Source organism: Diadema setosum, chromosome 22 (genome assembly GCF_964275005.1).
Source record: "Diadema setosum chromosome 22, eeDiaSeto1, whole genome shotgun sequence".
NCBI classification, from domain to species: Eukaryota; Metazoa; Echinodermata; class Echinoidea; order Diadematoida; family Diadematidae; genus Diadema; species Diadema setosum.
Genome location: NC_092706.1, coordinates 2,459,526 through 2,479,758, shown reverse-complemented (window position 1 = coordinate 2,479,758; position 20,233 = coordinate 2,459,526). Strand labels below are relative to the sequence as shown.

Sequence of the window (20,233 nt, the reverse complement as noted above, 5' to 3'; positions counted from 1 at the left end):
TGTGTTTTCTAGTTTACTAGTTTTCTAGTCTTTTTGTATGAATAGCACAAGTGCTCTTAGAAACGCCAGTAGGAAGCGCCATATAAATGCAATTATTATTATCATATTGTATCTAAAAACCCATTAAGAGGAACATGAAGCGGGGTTGCATTTGCTAGTTCTCGAGCTGCTTTATGAGGGCATAATTTTCGTCAGTACAAACCTGTCTCTTTTTGACTTTTTCTTCAACCATCCCAATGAACGACGTTACCATATCCACAGACGACCCGACCGAAACAAGTATCGTCCTGCCGAACCACTCGCCGATCACGATCACTTCGCCATATTACCCCAACGCCTACCGCATAAACTCTTTCAAGCGATGGCAACTTCGGGCGCCCTCGAACTACGGCATTGCTCTCGAGTTCACTTTCTTCGATCTACAAGTTACAGAAATAGATTGTCCCGACTACGTCTACGTAGGTGACATGGGAACAAGGAAAATCGATCAATTCTTGAATCGAGCGATAGGCATGGTCGGGAGCGGTGGTCGCGTTTGGCAGCACTGGGCGTGCAAGATGAACAACGATATCTTCGATTTGTTCCATTACCGCTCGAAGACTTCTCATATTCACCTGCTGTTCGTCAGTAGCTTCAAATCGGGAGAGACGGGATTTTCTGCTGAAGTAACAGCCTTTCAATTTGCAAACGATGGTAAGTTTGTAGTCCACGTGCTATGCAACATACTATATCTCTTTTATTCTCAATTTTTGGGAGCAAATTTGTGTCAAAATGACCGATTTGCCATTACGTTTATTTTTCTCCATACCACCACACTTTGTGAGTGGCTAAAAGGAACGGCATGGCGTTGCTTGTTTATTTTTGACAGTCGTGCTTTTGCGTACCTCCTTACGGAGACTGGACCTGGTATTAAAGAGAGATTTACTGAGGAACCCTAATTTCATCAATATAATAGCGAATTGTGTCCTAAACAGTAGTTCTAAAGTGTTTAAACTTTTTCAGTGTCACCGGCCAAGATGACAACGACCAATCCTAGGACAGAAACAAAAGGAACAACAACGACTACAACAAACGTACAAATCATGAGCGGTAAGTCCTCTTCCTTGGGAACTACAGGGAAGCTCCGCCTTGCGGAACTGGGTACGTGATTTGAACGTATACGTGATCACGTGTATCGTGGTTTTATACTTTTACACATTTCTGTGATTCCAACTTCAAAACATATACGTATACCATCACTTGCTCATTATACATATGTTTGGAGTATATATGGCCTACACGCAGTATTGGGAGTTCCCACATTCAAAAGTACATTGGAGATGATATTTATGTCTGTGAAATTTAGAACTTAAAAATATAGGTATTGACGAGGAACAGACGCACAGGTTAACACAAGGGAGATGCAATTCCATGTGATGTTTTATCAAAACTGCACATCTTGCGTTGTTATTGCATTCCAAGGATGTTTGTTTCCTAAATCATTTCTGGGCATTGGCTTGACATATCTATAGACTACATTAACATTAATGCTATTCCTGCACATTTCTGAATTTTATACAGCCTTTTGACGATGTGTAAAGTGAGAAGAAAATTGCCATTATAAGCATTAATCCTTCGGTATTTTTATGCCTCCGCCACGAAGTGTCGCCAGAGGCACTATGTTTTCGGGTTGTCCGTCGGTCTGTCCGTTCGTCCTTCCGTCCGTCCTTTCGTCCTTCCGTCCATATTCAATTTTGTGGATAGTGTAACTAAAAACCGTTTGAGGTATCCTAATGAAACTTGGCATGTATATGTATTAGTGGGCAAAGTTGTGCCAATCAACTTTTGGGTGCTCATGCTCAAGGTCAAAAGGTCAAGATAAAAAAAAAAAAATTCACCCGTTCCCCCTTATCTTTGCAATGCCTGAAGTTTTTTTTTTTTCTTTTTCTTGAAACTTAGTGTATACGTGTACTACCAAATAAAAATTCTCCAGAGAGGGTTTCGGATCATAAGGTCAAAGGTCAAGTGAAAATTTCAAAACTTCACTTTTTTTCTCCAAATCTCGCAAATGGTTCAAGGTATCTTCATGGAACTTAAATCATATGCATTACTGAATGGCAGTGATTATCTAGGGAATTTGGGGTTATGGGTTAAAGGTCAAGTTCAACTCCTAGAAATTTTCCTATTTCCCTTATCCATGCAATACCTGCGGGATTTTTCTTGAAAATTAATGAATATATGTGTTACCCTATCGAGATTCTCTGGGAAGTTTCTTGTTAAAAAGGTCAAAGATTAAAAGGTCAAAAGTCAAGTGAAAGTGCTAAATTTCACTTCTTCCTGCATAAATTATCTCAGAAGTGACTCAAGGTATCATGAAACTTAGTACATATTTATGCATGTTCTACCAGACAGTGATTCTTTTGGGAATTCACCAGGGTCAAAGGCAAGGGTCAATAGCCACGTAAAATGCTTACATTTTGCTATTTAGAACTGAAATTACACTAACCTTTTCTCCGTACCTTGAAAATTGCTCCAAGGCATAGGGTCAAAAGTAAAGTAAATATCCTCACATCCCCAGATATCTGCACTCTCAGACATTCATCCAATCAAACCTATCAAAGGAAAGCGAACATTCAACACATTTGTGACAAACCTGGGCCTCGTTTTATCAAAAGATAAAATCGATTTTAAATTTCCCTACTACACATGCTGCCATAGACTTGCAGTTGAAATCAACTAGATAATCAATTTTAACTCTTCATAAAAAAAAAAAAAACAGGGCCCTGTCACTTTAATACATTGCCAATTATGTAAAACTGCACATTGTCTAGACATTGTACTGTAGACGTACACTCTTAAAATATTGGGTAAATTTAGTTGGGTAATTGTTTGTTGGTAAAAAAAAAAATCATCATTCTGGGCAATTATCGCCTAATTGAGCTTTTAGATGATTAAACCAACATTGGGCAATTATTTTTACTTAGATATTGAGCGAATATTTACCAACAGAATTGGTAATGGAGAGTTGGGTACTTTGTGCCCCGCTGTTGTGTAAGTGACGCATTCCCTTTGCGTGTTGGGTAATTTTTGTTGCGCAACTGATACTTGGGGAGAAATTCGCCTTATAGAATTTTACCAACATTATTTTGCACATTAAGCCTGGGTATTTCTTATCAGTACTTGGGTAATTTTGTTACGTTCCTTTCTAAGTTGGTAAATTTTCATGGACAAGTAAAAAAGTCTGTGCGTGTACGTGTGTATGTGTGTATGTATGTGACGGTGCGTGTGTGTGTGTGTGTGTGTGGTATAGGCCTACGTATGGAAGGATGGCCGAACCTTACGATTTTGTAGGGGGTACCAAGAATTACTATAGGGTGTTCTCCGTTTTAGGAATGGGGGGGGGGGGGAGGGGGAATACACACACACACACACACACACACACACAAAGACACGGTATTGTCTATATACACAGTATATATATATATATATATATATATATATATGAAGAGTTTGTTTGCAAAAACCGATAAGTCCATATTTGCCAAATGAACATATTTGCGATTATAAAGGTCAAGAAAAATAAAGAGAATAATAAGAAAATTTGTGCTTCTTTTGACCATAACTTCAAAAATATACCTTTATATGTAGTGACCAATATATCATTTAAAAGGTGTTATTTTGTACTTTATGACAGAGACTGTAACTCAAAATCTTTAAAAGTGGACTTATCGGTTTTTGCAAACAAACTATTCATATATATATATATACACACACACAACAAATTCAAACGGGAATGGATGGGGAATTTTATTACTCATAACATGAATGGCATATCATTGCCACCAGATATCATTATTGGTGTGAAAAAATGCATCTTATGTCAAAATGCATCGAAAAAAAAAGTTGCACTTTAGTGATTTGCATTGACTTTTACACAAATACTTGGTCGGCCACTTCTTGGCAGATCTTTGACCTATCCAGTTTCCTGAAACTTTGCTCTAATTTTCCTTATGGCATTGGGCGAAACCCCTAGTCTCCTGGCCACCTCCTAAACCGGAACCCCAGCTTCAAAGAAAGCTGTAGCTCTCCCTCTTTCAAAAATTTGCAGACGCAGCATGATGCAAAATGGCCATAAGCACATTGATGTGATCAACCCAAATTGGAATTAAAAAACACATGGCTTCGATTAACATTTTCATATTGAAAAAGCCTATTGTTTAAAAAAGTATGCATAACATCTGTTAAATAGGGAAGTACATTGTACCTGAAGAAATTCATACATAACAATTTGAAACGGTCATTTGCTAACTTGCATTAGAAATGCAGATAATATGCTTCATATAACCTTAAGTGCAACTTTTGTTCCCATGCATTTTGACATAAAATGCATTTTTTCACACCAGTAATGATATCTGGTGGCAATAAGTCATTCATGTTATGAGTAATAAAATTCAATATCCATTCCCGTTTGAATTACGAAAATCGGTAAAATATTATTTGAGATATATCCAAAAATGCTAGGGGGGAACTTATTTTTGTTGTTGTTGTTGAGTGTATATGTATATATGTATATATGTATATATATGTATATATATATATATATATATATATATATATATACATATATATATATAAGCAAGAGCTACATTGTGGACGTATTTTGACCTAATTTTCTTACGTTTCCATTTATTCCGTCAACACCGGATAGGTTACAAATCAACATTGTGGGAGTATCTGTCTGTGGTAGCAAACTACAGGATACTCCTACAATATTGCTAGTTTGTGTTTTGTGTGTCTTTGTGTGTGTGTGTGTGTGTGTGTGTGTACATGCGTGTGTATGTCGGTTTGTGTGCAAATAGTTAGATGACACAATTTGAAACCCATATACCTGACTGGACTTGCTTACCACTTCATTCCAGATTAAAACCCATTAACTAAAACATTGAAATTTTCATATTAGTTGATACCAGTTGGTTTCTATTGATTTCTACTGTTTTTGTTTTTGTTTTTTTGCTCATGAATATTCATAAGCTATTCAAATTCTCTTCGTGAAAAACATAAAATATTGTTAAAGTTAATGTTTTTTATGATTTCAATAAACTCTGAAATGTATTAGAAATTTATCAAATACTATTGTCGTGATATTCATAATTTCAACTTGTACCTTTGATGAGGCATTTTCATATTTTTATAATAAAAGTGTAATCTACATGGCAACCATGTCTTAAAGCATTACAACTAAATGGCCCTATATATGTGAATGAAATATCCCTGATACCTACTAGGTCTAGGATGTAGTGTAGCGTAGCCGGGGAGCGGTCCAAGAGCCTTAATTCTTGTGTCTATACAGGTATAATGTGTACTATGTGTAGCAGCACATCAGCACCTTATTCATGTAGCTCTCATATGCAGCCTAAATGTATCTCATACACCACGTCTATATACGTGCATTCGGACTCACTATGCGCATTAGAAACCCAGGCATATCATTCTCCCAATCAACCATACAGCAACCCATTCACAGGGTCTAGTATTACAGACTACCAGTTGCAAGAAGGAGGCTGGTGTGGAAACGACAGTCCGAAATACGGTTCAGTGCAGCATTGCTATATTGTACTTCCTGCTGTTACAACCGATGGTTTTCTCTCTGCTAAGCTCTGTGTGGTTCCCCATTAATTCTATAGTTTATTACCAAAAAGGAGAGAGTGCTGTGGACCCGCACTTACCCCCCAACCCAACTGAAAACTTGTGCAGTGAGCTCGCGGTATTTATACCCTCTCGAGCCAGGGTCACGTGACTTATCCTTTCTTATTAACCCATCATGTATCAACATGAATTGGAGTACTATACTACCCTACTTCTATGACTTAATATTTTCTGAGCCCTTTTCCCTAGGGCTTCTGGCCTTTTTCCCTACTTTGGACATCATTAACCTTGGTTTCTGTACAGGGTGTATCACAAAACTATAGGGTGTTCCAAAACCTTCTATACAATTTCTCCATTGGAAATGCACGGGGGCAAACTCTATGGGATTTTTACACATGTTCAGAAATTAAGGGCATGAGCCGCATATTTTAAAGGTGCCCTATCGCATTTTCGCCACACTACCCCCTCCTTAAAATGAAACCTACTCCTGGAGGTTGGTGTGGAATGTTTTGTCATTACTCCCTCCATTATCAACTGTATTAAAAATCAAACATATCAAGTTATATTCCCACTATTATCTCGTACTTCCCCTATGAGCTTTTGGGTGTCAACAGAGCTTGCAGATTACAAACTTGGAAATGTATTTTACAAAGTGTACATATATACATCCTGAATCATGGAGTTTGAATTTTGGTGGGGCATTTCTCCCCATTCCCATGCCGAAATGTTAGGACATAGTTGGGTTTTCCTGTAATTTGCTTCTTCTACCAATTTCTTATTTATGTAAACCGGGAACAAAATCAAACATTTCCAAACAATATAATTTGGGACCTCCATGATTCGGGCTCACAGGTTGAAAACAATCCAATTCAACAGTTAGACTTATGTCTATACTTTCTTCGTCTTCTTCTCTTCTTCTCTTCTTCATCTTCTTCGAGAACTCCAACTTCTTCTATGTCTCATTACATGCATTATTTAACATCTTAGATTTTCTTCATCAATTCTTCTTCTCAAACGGGCACGGTAGTCACCGGGGTTTGTGTGGTCGATCATCCTCAGCTGTAAAACCAGTGTGTGTGTCGTTGATCATCCTCTGCTGCATTTCCCAGGTTTGTGTCGTTGGTTCTCAGCAGCTAGCCAGGACGTGGGGCTAGCTTCGTTTTATAACACAGTCCAAAATGTCTTTTTTTCTTCTTTTTTTCTACTCGTTCCCATTCAAACCAAAGTTTGCCAAAATAAATCAGGATACAATTTGGGTTGGATGAGTGTGGACCAGTGTCTGCATGCTAAACCACACACAGTGAAAGGTGCTACCACTCTTCATCCGAATTTGGACATAATACCACTACGTATTAACGACGGAGGACGATCACTGCCACAGTCTCGTCCATCAGACCCGTTGCCTGCGATCCCAGTATGTCTTCATCAAATTCTGTGATCTTGAAGCTCCTTTATATTTTCATGTACAACGAGTTGCTAGATGATTTCATGGTCATCTTCACTAATTCCCATCTAAGGTAGAGCAGACCATTCCTCACATGCAACCTGTTCCATTGCATCCAATATGCTTTGAGTTCTGGTCCTTCCAGTGACACTTCTTCCCACGGTGGTCGATAATCTGCCTGTTTCCAAGCCATAACCTTCCGAAAAGACGCCTGTCTCTTCGTTGAGCATCGGCCACATGCCCAACTCACCAGCTACCATTGCCAGAGCACATCTGTTCTGAGCGTCCTCAGACAGATCCGACTGTATCCCACACTGTGAACCCGGACATTAGTCCCATGAGCTTCCTGCTCATCATCCGAAGCAAAACCCTTTGCCTCTTTCTGTTCACAGTGCTTACAGTCCACGCATGGTCTACGTGAAAGCTCATCAGCGTTCCCATGCGAATTTCCTGCTCTATGCTGGATCCGAAAGTTATAAGTACCGAGGAGTTCAAGCCATCGTGCTACTTGCCCCTCCGGGTTTTTAAACCCCATCAACCACCGAAGTGCCGCATGGTCAGTACGTATCAGGAATTCTGCTCCATAGATGTAAGAGTGAAAGTGTTTCACTCCCTGAACGAGTGCCAACAACTCCTTCCTAGTCACACAATACTGCCTTTCTGCTTTATTCAAGGCACGGCTGAAGTAAGCTACAACACGTTCCTGGCCATCTTGTACCTGTGAGAGTATTGCGCCGATTCCGTCATTGCTTGCGTCTGTTGTCTTTGCTTGTTCTGATAGACTCTTCTGTAGTCTCGTCATTCACTAGCACCTCATCTACTTCCTGACATGTTGCTACCTTAGTGTTCTTGTATATCGTCTGTGTCTCTTCAGCGACGTTTGCTATCCTTATTGGGACTGTGTCTCTGCCTGTGCCTATTAGTACTCTAGCTACTAATAGTGGGTATTTCTCCACGAACTTCTCATTCGGCTCCACAATCATACCATTCGGTAATGTGGTTGGTACCCCATCTAATCTCCCTGGGACAACGATCTCTTCTCCTGTTATATTGTCTCTGTTAAACGCACTGTGTAGACGGTTGGGTAGTCATGCTGCTCTGCATCAATAATTTCATCTCCAACCCGAACCATATTCTGACTTGGTTCAATCGTACATTTGAAAAGCTGTAACAGATCCATCCCGATTATTGCTTGTGGCTCTATGTCAGCTATCCAAATGTCATGACGCAGGGTGACATTTCCAATTTTGATGCTCATTTTGCCCTTCCCTTGTATTGGTTTGGTTTCCCCATCTGGCCATGGTCATGTCTACATCAGTCCACTGTAATTCAGGCTTTTGATTTGGTTCGAATTTCTCAAACGCCCTTGTACTTAGTATTGTTGCATTTGCTCCCGTATCTACCAAAGAGTGGATTTCTTGCCCATTGAATTCTACAGGTATAATGATGCCGTCTGTTTCTCCACTGCAAAAGCGCGTAAACACTGTATGGGGCCGTGAGCTATCTACTGCCGGTCCCCGACCCCTGGACTCGGCTGGGCTGAGTTTCCCTGCCTACTTTCTGCAGTTCCACCGTGTTGTGCATGCATTCTACCTCCGGGGCTCTGGTTCTTACTTTCTTTCTGCAAATGCCCAAGTCTTCCACATTTCCAGCATCTCGGCGAACCAGATGAACGCCCGCCCATTTGTGTTGGCTCAGAATCTCTGTGGAAGTCAGTCTTTTTCGCCACCCCTGCCTTTGACAGCTCTGCCATAACTGCAGCTACAATTTTCTCCACTGCATCTGAAGAAATGACTGCTCCATCATCTTTTACATTGCCCATCTTATTCCCAACGTTAACGTTACGGACCTGTTTCCTTTGGGGGAAATTTCGCCTACGCTCTGCTATTTGGAAAGCCTCAACTTCTACAGCAGCCCCAATAGCCTCCGTAAGTGAAGTAGGATGAGCGTTATACACTCCAAATCGGATATTAGGGTCCTGAATCGCATCTATGAAATGGTCTTTAGCTAGAACATCTTGCAGCTCCGCCTTTGCTGTAGGATACGCCCTCCCTCATCTAGCTTGCCTTGTGGTTGAAAAATGGTTTCATCGCTTTCCATGCCTGGACTGCCAACTACATTCTCCATTGTGATAGTATGGGCTCGTATCACTGGATCTTGGGATTTCAAAACGCTTTTCTTGACGTATATCCCTGCATACTACAATTGCCTGTTTCAAAATCTTCCCAAAATCCCACCGCTGCCACCAAGTTTTGTAGCGTAGCCGGGGAGCGGTCCAAGAGCCTTAATTCTTGTGTCTATACAGGTATAATGTGTACTATGTGTAGCAGCACATCAGCACCTTATTCATGTAGCTCTCATATGCAGCCTAAATGTATCTCATACACCACGTCTATATACGTGCATTCGGACTCACTATGCGCATTAGAAACCCAGGCATATCATTCTCCCAATCAACCATACAGCAACCCATTCACAGGGTCTAGTATTACAGACTACCAGTTGCAAGAAGGAGGCTGGTGTGGAAACGACAGTCCGAAATACGGTTCAGTGCAGCATTGCTATATTGTACTTCCTGCTGTTACAACCGATGGTTTTCTCTCTGCTAAGCTCTGTGTGGTTCCCCATTAATTCTATAGTTTATTACCAAAAAGGAGAGAGTGCTGTGGACCCGCACTTACCCCCCAACCCAACTGAAAACTTGTGCAGTGAGCTCGCGGTATTTATACCCTCTCGAGCCAGGGTCACGTGACTTATCCTTTCTTATTAACCCATCATGTATCAACATGAATTGGAGTACTATACTACCCTACTTCTATGACTTAATATTTTCTGAGCCCTTTTCCCTAGGGCTTCTGGCCTTTTTCCCTACTTTGGACATCATTAACCTTGGTTTCTGTACAGGGTGTATCACAAAACTATAGGGTGTTCCAAAACCTTCTATACAATTTCTCCATTGGAAATGCACGGGGGCAAACTCTATGGGATTTTTACACATGTTCAGAAATTAAGGGCATGAGCCGCATATTTTAAAGGTGCCCTATCGCATTTTCGCCACAGTAGGCTAAGCCTAGATGTACTTGTAGGTATAGGCTTTAGGACTAGCTGTAGGATTATGATAGGTTAGATATGAACAATGTCTTGACATACACAATGTTATGGTAAACACCAATACATCAAATAATTCAACAAAAAATTTTTGATTAACCAAAATTCAACTTACTAAACAGTTGGACAAATGGAAGTTGGGCAATATCTGATTGGGTAAAATTGGTCGGGCAAATGATTACCCAACTCAAAATATAACCAACGGTTGGGAAATTGCAAAGTTGGGTAAAGTCTGATTGGTCAACAGCTGATAGGCAATTTAATTTGCCCAACCACATTGCAAACTCATTACCCAACATCAGTTGGGCAGATTTTAACCAATAGTTGTGTGGACAGTATGTTGCCCAGTGTTGGTTTAACTATTTTAAGAGTGTAATAGGAGAACCATACATTATGGCGGAGGCATACCAGTCGCCATAGCGACATATCTAGTTTTAAACTATGTATGATAAATAGAAACTGTAACCCCAATATTTGGTTTTGTTTTGTACTAAAAATTAATTTCATTGTATACATATTATAACATTGGATAGTTTTTGAATTTTGATTGATGTCATTATCTTATTATCTATATTTCTGCTTTATATATATTTCAATGTACTCTAACTGGTTTTTAAGATGTCCGCACTTCAACCGTCGGGCTGCCATGGACGTTCGTCAATAAATCACCATTTCAATTCAACTCAATTCAAAATACAATGTACTTCCGTCCTCCCGTTCTCTACCCCGCTCTTTTTCATTTTCTTCACTCTTGTTCATATCAATTTGGTGACCTTTCAGCTTCATCTTTGCTCTCGTGTTATGCAAAATAAAGTTATCTGTTAAAGGTTTTCCTCGTTCTTTGGTGAGTGACAGATTGTGTATTGAATAATTTCTGAAATGTAATATATATATATATATACAACTGTATTAGAGAAAAGAATTAAGTACATTAGTCTTATCATACCTTAATTCAGCGCATAGTTGTCCAGTTGTGAGTGAATATGAGTTTCTTAAAATGGAATCAAATACTATTTCAGGTAAACAGAAAGAACTGCTAAAGTTTTGTGTGATCGTCACGTCTTCTCTGCTCGGCCTGTCCCTACTCGTCACCATAGCAACATGTATCCACTATCAACGTAACCATCGTATATCGGTCATGCGTATAAAGGCAAAGGTGTGGTATGCCAAATCAGTCTCAGACTTTTTTTTTCCAATAACATTCCTATAACCCTTTGTAAAGACCACAAACAATGTGTATGAGTGAATTTTCTAAGTAGACGGACAGCTCTCTAATTTCTTTAAAAAATCATTTCGTTTCGTAATCATTTTATTTTATTGAGGCTACCCTTACAGATCTCAGAAGCGTGTGGCACACACACACACAGACACACACAGACACACACACACATATATATATATATATATATATATATATATATATATATATAATATATATATATATGTATATATATATATATATATATATTCATTTCTTTGTAAGAATTCTTTGTAACCACAGGACGGGGTGCATCTTTCCATGAAATTGACATAAAGTCATTGTTTATACCTAGTTCTCCTGGTGGAATGCATTGTAGGCCTGTGCATTTTATTCGTGAAATACCGTTGTTTCCAATTTCTAGGAACAAATAGTATTAAGTATTAATGCCACTGGTTTGAGATGTACTGTGTTATATAATAGTCATTTAAATAGGGCATTAATAATAAATTGCTGCATTTGTATAATCAAAATGCAGAGTGACAATTCTGCAAGTGGTGATTTTGTTTGCGATCTGGGAAACATTACCATGTGCCAGCATGCAAACCTAAAATCTCATTACTTTCCAATTTTGGATGATATTTTTATGAAGCCTCTGTTGTATTTGTTTTTGAATACTTCATTCATGAAAAAAAAAAAGATTCAACATGGTGTGGACCAAGTTACAATTCAAGTCTTCGGATAACTGCAATATTGGCACCTTGATGCTTGAGGAAAACTTTATTGCTTCATTAAACTCAGCGAAGCTGTGACCCTTGTGTAGGATTCTTGCATATCGTTATTATTTAAATCACAAGTGTCATAACCACTGTAAGAATTGATCGCAAAAGGGGTTCAACGCTATTTTTTGCCATTTCTATTTAAGTCCTTTGTTACATAGCACAGAATGAAACCCTTTTTAATAATATATCATGAAGTCAAAGCTATTGACTGTCATTAATGTCTATTTTTTTACCGGCTTCAATCGCAAATTCTCAAATGAACGAGAGTGGTTTTAACTCGTTTTGAGATTAAACTCAGAGATTAAATTCTAAAAAAAAAAAAAAAAAAAAAAAAAAACACCATGGCATTCCTTTTAGTTGATCCATTTCATCATTTCACCATCCTACATACTCCTTTTAAAAAAGGACCTTTGATTCCGCTATTACTTCAGATACACACTTGTGTCTTTTTTTGTTGTTGCTTATACATCACTGCATTTGCTCTTGTAGTAAGTATTTTATACATTGAATTGTATTTTGATAATTTTGATATTGCTTTGTCCTGTTACATGTAAGCATATTTCATTTCGTTGTTGTCTCATATGAAAAAAAAAAAAATCAAATTAAGCCAAACTGCCAAAATGCCTGATCCCTGAATCCAATGATATCGGTTAAAGAGGGATGAGAAGGTTGTGTAGGGGTTAGATGAGGATTTTGGTCATTAGCCCATGACTTACATGATTGTATAACCATGTGTATGAAGTCTGTAGAGGATTACTAACTCTTCAAAGCAAACGTCAATCTGCGATTCTGTTTTGAACTCGTTTATATTCACGAAGAAGTCACATCAGATGGATTTGGCGATACTGCAGATCTCCTTCCGCAATCTTCTCTTTATGTTTTCAAACAGAGAAAGAAACTTCTCGAAAGACAACGTCTTTTTAATAGATACATCAGACAGTGTCCAAGTTGCAAGTTTCAATCTATGATAAGCTAAGCTATGGAAACCCGTTGTCATTGGTAGGGGAAAAATAGAACTACAATACAGTAATAAATCAAGAACATTTACATGAAGGCGCTATAGCATAGTCACTGATAGTGGATAACAGAGCTGGTGGATTATCCTGACTCCCAACTGAGGGACCCGAGCTCGATTCCCGCTTTTTGGTACGTCCAGGGAGGTGACTCACCTCCCTGGTACGTCCTTGGACAGGTATTTTACCCACCATGTCCCTCTCGACCAAGCTGTATACATGGGTACCTGGCAACACATACTGGGCAATAATAATATCAAGGGCCTATACTGGTAGAGCAGTAGCATTAATCATTCCTGAAGAATCGTGCTCATTTCGAAAACACACGAGAATGAGATTATTCATGTTTGTATGATCTCGAGGGCAAAGGAGACACTAACTATTCATCGTCATTATGATTAAATTTTCAATTGTATTTCTCTTGTCATTTTCCCACTGATCAAACGCCTAAGTGGAGTAAAATTGTACCTGAGAGTTTACACGTATCTGAGTACATGTACCACATCTGTAACACTGATTCCACATGCAGAAAGCTAGAGAATAAAAAGTAATATGTCACCTTTCACTCTTGTAAAAACAAGAACATCACGTAAAAAACACTCTTGACTATATTTACCTCTTTACATGCCTGCTGGGATTGTAGCATTTCAAACACACACCCAGCTCAACACGTGTATTAGGGACAGGATCAGCACGGCTTCAGCAAGACATGTCCGAAGTGGATGACTACCTCGTCCCCAGGATTATGCCGTATGGCCCCATAGTCTTTTCTGGGACTGATTCTGCAGCCGAGATGTTCCATTTCAGCATATACGAGAATATGAGAGATGACGGAGCTCTCCACCCCTACGCACAAGGTCTGGGTCAAACGCCCAAACACGCCACGGTGGAATCCAGAGTGAATCATGTGCTTCAGTCTTCTCCTGCTATTGGGGGACGAGGTCTCTCCCACGTATATTTCCTTGGTAGCAAAAGGTAATCTGCAGCTGCACTTTCCCTCGATAAATTCATAGTTGATACTTAAAAAAAATGATAGACCTTGCCTCATAAAACCTAAAAGAATTCGCCGAGAGAGACACAACCTCGTTCGAATGAGATTAATTCTCTCACCACCTCACCTTGTTATTCTTTGGCAGATGGAATAAATGGTAGAAAGTGATCAATTGAAAGACTATATCATTTGAAATAGAGGCTATCATAATTAAAAAAAGCATTTTCGACATATTCAGTTTTACTTGGTCTAATTTTAATGTTATTTATTCTAATAGTAAAGTTATTGAGAAGATAATGCATCAGCAAAATTATAGTTATTCTACATGCAAGGAATAACTGGCTTAACTCTAATTTGCCTTGAGTAAATTCGGCCCTTGCGAATATGTGATAGTGTAGCATCCGACTGGTGTACGCTGCTATAATGATCTCATTCTCGAATCTCTGATTCTATAAAGTAGGAAATTCTACTTGCATTCATAAAGTATAACGAAACTTTGCAAAAGAGAGCTGATGTTTTTTAATAATTAAATGGTCGGTTTAAATATGAAACTGGCACTTCTTTCAAGGAATATAGTTTTTTATATTTGAACTTGTTGTATTGTAGTAAACTTGTTGAACATATCGGATTTTTGTGTTTTAGATTATGATAGCCGGACTATTTTTGTCTGGTAATTCTAAGAGATTACAGCGTAGAAAAGTCTGAAAAAAAAAAATCATTGAAGAAATATGCGTAGTGTTTATGTAAATATGTCTATGTTATCATAAAAGATACTTGTAAAGATTATATCGGTATACATGTATTTAAAGTGGACTAACTGATGCATAAACCTAAGAAAGTTCTTACCAAGCCATTATGTTTATAGAGGACCTGAAATATAACAAACGCACACAATTCATTAAAAATATTTGTACGCATTTACCGTCAATTAGAGTGTTTCATCTTACTATATATATCTACTTCATGACTGAATGTCTCCTTTCTAATTTTTCCACATTACGAGACTTTAGCGCTTATAGAAACGTTGTTATAAGCGCTTTATAAATGATATTTATCATTAATTCCGATATTGATTCCTCTGTGTTTCCGTCTTTAATGTCATCATATTTTCCATCATATCAATTCAATTCAATTTATTTTCATATTTCTCAATGAAGTAATGTACATCAAGTATAATAAAATGAAGTGAATCACAACATCCGGCTTGGATGCACAGGTAATTAATGTAAAAATATAAAACATGGCGGTCAATCTTTGTAAGTTTGGCTCTATGTATAAATGCTGAAGAAATATGACGGGACCTAAGCAAGTTGCCGATCATGACTACGTACACTTTTGCATCTGATTCATGGGTGCTTTGAAATTCATTTGTTGATATCTTCCAAACAATTTTCGGGACAGGAAAATACGTCATTTTATTCTCCTGCGCTTATCACAATACATTATGCAATATACAATATTATTTATCATCATTTATGATCTATCATGTAAGTTGAATACATGCCTATGTTATAATTCCTGAATTATTCTGTGTTATGTTTGCTGAAAAAAAAGAAAGAAAATGAATGAATTGAATTAAATGTAGTATGAACACTAGCTAGCTCTCAGGCAATCGAGGCAATTACTCTATCGTGATATCAAACTACTTATATACATTAAGCACAATATACCGTGTATCAGTGTCTGCTTGGTTAATTTTTTGATCAGTAGTTCAATCTGTTGATCAACATGTGAGAATAAGGCGTTACAACATAATGTGGTATAAGCAAGCAAGGCAAATATGCACTCACTATAACCAGCTAGAGGTAAGTGGGTCAAAAAACTCAGTTCGGGTTCCACTTTGAGCATGAACAGAAAAAGGTCATCTGTACCAGCAGAGCATGTTGGTTTTAAATTCACTGAGATAAGCGTCTGTGTGATGGAATGATTATTCAAGGGATCAGTATAAGTGGTGCTTGCAGCACATCCACCTGACAGCGAGAGCTGTATCTGACAATATCAATAGAAAGAGATTGTTAGTATATCCAGTGCAAAATATTGAAATGGATGCTTTCCAAAATGCCAGTGGAAGGATCATTCTGGTTACCTGGTCTGCGCAAGTTCATCCTTTGTTTGAACATGACTGATAAATTCTATAAATTGTTAAGTTGGGCAAGCTTATGCCTTCTGTCGCTTGAAACTAGTGGAGTGCCTAATCAACTGAGAAAGAAGAAAGGCCATTTTTACCCATGAGCCCATAAGCTAACCCCGAACTGTAGATTTTTTTTTTTCCGCTTGAATTTTCTGAATAGCTTGGTAGGTACGAAAGTGGGGGTGGGGGAATTGTTAGTGCGCCATTTATTGAAAGACTTGATTATGACAGCACTCAGTTGGGCATTGTTGATTATTAGTGAGACTCTTATTAGGAAAGCACTGGCGAACTTTGGTCTTATGAAAACCAATATTTCAAGAAAAGTATTTCAAAAAATTTAGTTTACCTCTTGCTCCTGAATGGAAAAGAAAAGTATGAAACATAAGATACGTGGGCACCTATACGTTAGCTTTATTTCATAGGTACCTGCAGTATTATCATTTTCGCCCTTATATACTGCTATCATTAGTTTGTAAAAACTACCCATGTGGATGGTTTGAATGTCAAAGGTGCAGCACAATGGGTGCTATGTTTTCAGGTGCAATCAAATTTTGCTGATCAATCTAATGGTTTTAATCATATAACTTGTCTTCTCCTCTTCTTCTTCTGCCACCTTCTGCTTGGTTTTCTTCTTCTTTCTGCGGGGTATCGAATGACAGGTACATGGATGTATAAATAAATCTAAGATCTTTCCATAGATGTTGTATCAACCTGCAAAATAAACTGTCACGCTTTTCAACGAATAACTCTCCTACATATCAGCTCGAATTTTCTTATGATATAAACTAACTTCATCATTTTAGCGATTCCTTTTCATCCGAATAGAGCCCCTGCGCTCTGGCAATTGAGAGTATATACATATATATATTTATATATGATGAGACTCGTAGTCCGCGTGTTGGTACCAGTATAGAAAAGATGAAGAAGTAAAGTGGTAATGCATTTTGACAGTCCAACAGTGCTATTTATTCAGACCAAATTTTCGACGAATACATTCGTCTTCCTCATTGTCGACCCTGAAGAAGACGAATGTATTTGTCGAAAATTTGGTCTGAATAAATAGCACTGTTGGACTGTCAAAATGCATTACCACTCTTCTTCTTCATCTTTTCTATATATATATATATATATATATATATATATATATATATACATATATATATATATATATATCACATTGTTATTATGAAAAGAAGGAGTCTCGAGTACGTCATTCGAAGTTCCAACAAGAAGGTTTTTGTTCACAAAATCTGTCAGTTTTATCATTGTATACAATACAAGGTCTATGGCGGGCCAAAAATTTTGTTCATTAAAACCTTTTTGTTGGAACTACAAATGGCGTAGGCCTACTAGAGACTCTTTTTTGCTTATAATAACATTCGAACTCCAACACGTGGAATATATATATATATATATATATATCCACCAAAATGGCTCCAGACATCTTAGTTAAAGTGGATTCTGAACAAACAGACTCTTAAGACTTAAACAAAATGGTGTATAGAATTCAAAACAAATAGACACGCCAAACCCATTTACAGAAGTAAAATAAAGTACATACTCTGGAAAAGTGAGTACTTAAAAGTTTAGGGTCTGGTCAAGTGTGTAATTTCACCAAGCTGTGCTCTCTACTCTGAATGGATATACATGTAGGTATTTATAGAACGACATAAAAAACATGGCAGCAACTGTAAAGGGATTACTGAGGTAAACTGAAAGTTTGCACATCATTAAGTATATTCTATTCATGACCGATACAATTTCCAGTGCAATAGCAACATCTTTTCAAAAGTTAGTTTTGAAAGTGAAAAGTGTTTTAAGAGCTTCTAGTTCTTGGACTCCGTAAATACATTGACCTACTACACATGGACATTCATCGCTCGTTGATTAATTCAAACACCCGTTTCTGTCCCGTTTCCCGTTTCCCGTTTCCGTCCCGTTTCCGTCAAACTGCTTTGATCTCATCGTGCATCGTAAAAACAAGACGGCGCTTTGAGATATCTAAAAGCTACATGCGCAGAATATGATAACTCTCTTAAATCAAGAAAAATGCATAGGCAGTTGTAGTATACATTGGGAAATCATCGCTCAGTTAATTTAATTTGAGAAATATGTTTGCGGAACATATACAAGAAAATGACGCCGCCAAGGGCCGTGGCTTTTGCCTGGATTTGACATTTTCTGTAATTTCTGCCTGGATTTTACTTTTTCCACTCCGAACTGTGAAATTTCTTATCGGAGTGTATGCTTTGCTCAGGGGACAACTGAAATTTGTTTTTGGTCCTAGGAAATTTCTGAATGTTGTTGGATTCTGTATCTTCAATGATTTGACTTGATATATTGGACAGCGACGTGCATGGTCCCACATGCAAATTTCATCGACCGATTGACTGCTGCTATACCAGGTATGTTGCTTGCACATTCGTCAAGATACATGGCCCGTTAATAATTCTTTCATATTGGTCTCGGAACTCACTGTCAATCATAGTTAGGTGGCAGAGAGTAAAACAATGATGTGACTATGACTTTTGTCGACATATTCTCGCGGATCCCGAACTATATATCGTGATGGAACTGCTATCTTCTGTCTCGGATAACATCTCGCAACTACACGGATATATGATTGTTCTAATCTTTGTGCTGTGAAAGCTGGTCTTTAGTAACATTGCCTGAATTTTCAAGTGTTTTAATCATATTTGTGACTTTTGTCAGAGATTTCATTTGTTATTTTGCACGCAACGAAAATGCAAAATGGCGCCCAATCTGAAATCAATCGACGATGCTGTTGATAAAATCCTGAGCAGTGAAAGAAGCTGCGAGTGAAGAATTTGCTAAGCTGATGAACCGCACTGACAGACAAGAAGGCAGAATAATGAATCTAGAGATAACTCAGCAATCGCACGAAAAAGAGATAGAGAAGTTGAATAGGGTGATTGAAGGATACCAATCGCGCATCGCCTGCCTGGAAAAAGAAAGTAACGACCTTGAACAACACTCCAAGCGGAATTGTTTGCTCTTTTTCGGGGTGCCAGAGTCAAAAGAAGAGGACACAGCCCAATTAGTGTGCAAATTAGCGCGGGAAAAAAACTGCATGTTGAACTCCGGCAATCGGAAATTATAGACAGATCACATCGCCTTCAGCGTAGAAACCATGGAAGGAATCTGGGGTAGCGCCAGCTAGCGGTCGCATGCAAACAAGAAAAGGGCGGCGTGAGGACCAAAACCAACAGAATAGTCACTCGGCACCACGACCACTACTAGTCAAGTTTGTGTCATACCAGACCAGGATGCAGGTTATCAAAAATCGCAAACTCCTAAAGGGCTCGCGAATGGCCATTCAGGAACAGCTGACAAAGAAAAATCAAAACCTTCTCGCCAAAACCAGAGCGCACTCGGCAGTGAAAGATGCATGGTCATCGGACGGGAAGATTGTTGCGTTAATCCGGGCGACGGGAGGAAAGTTTGTAACTCGAGGGATCCGTGGAGAAAACGACCTTCCTAAAGGCTAATTTAGAAAACAGAATGAACAGATGACACTGGACATTTGATTTCCATCAACATATTACATCGATTTTTAATTTTCCAATGGTAAAGGGTTATCCATGTGTAAGTTGCTCAAAGCCAGTAAGAAATAATCACAGAGGAATACAATGTGTTAAGTGTCACTATTGGGTTCATATCAAGTGTGTTGGGATCTCTGAAAGTGAGTATGATAATCCATGTCATTAATTTTTAAATAGGGAATGTTTTAAATGTATGTTACATTATTTACCAGGTTATGTAGATCAAGATGAATTGCCTCCCAATAATAGTAAGTCTATTAATAATTCGTGTCTTTTTTCTGTTGAATGTAAGAATGATAGTTTGAAGTTTGAAGAATTATCACAGAAAAGTCCTCGGATTTTACATCAGAATGTACACTGTACGTAGTTTAATTAGAT

The 20,233-nt window shown here is 38.3% G+C and overlaps 1 long non-coding RNA gene across 1 annotated transcript; it reads left to right on the top strand.

Annotated features, from left to right (window-relative positions):
* The first annotated feature begins 1,046 nt into the window (after positions 1-1,046).
* Positions 1,047-13,932, top strand: LOC140245492 (uncharacterized). The gene is made up of 3 exons (XR_011902347.1): positions 1,047-1,089; positions 11,197-11,333; positions 13,814-13,932. It is a non-coding gene; the product is annotated as an uncharacterized lncRNA (long non-coding RNA).
* The last annotated feature ends 6,301 nt before the right edge of the window (positions 13,933-20,233 follow it).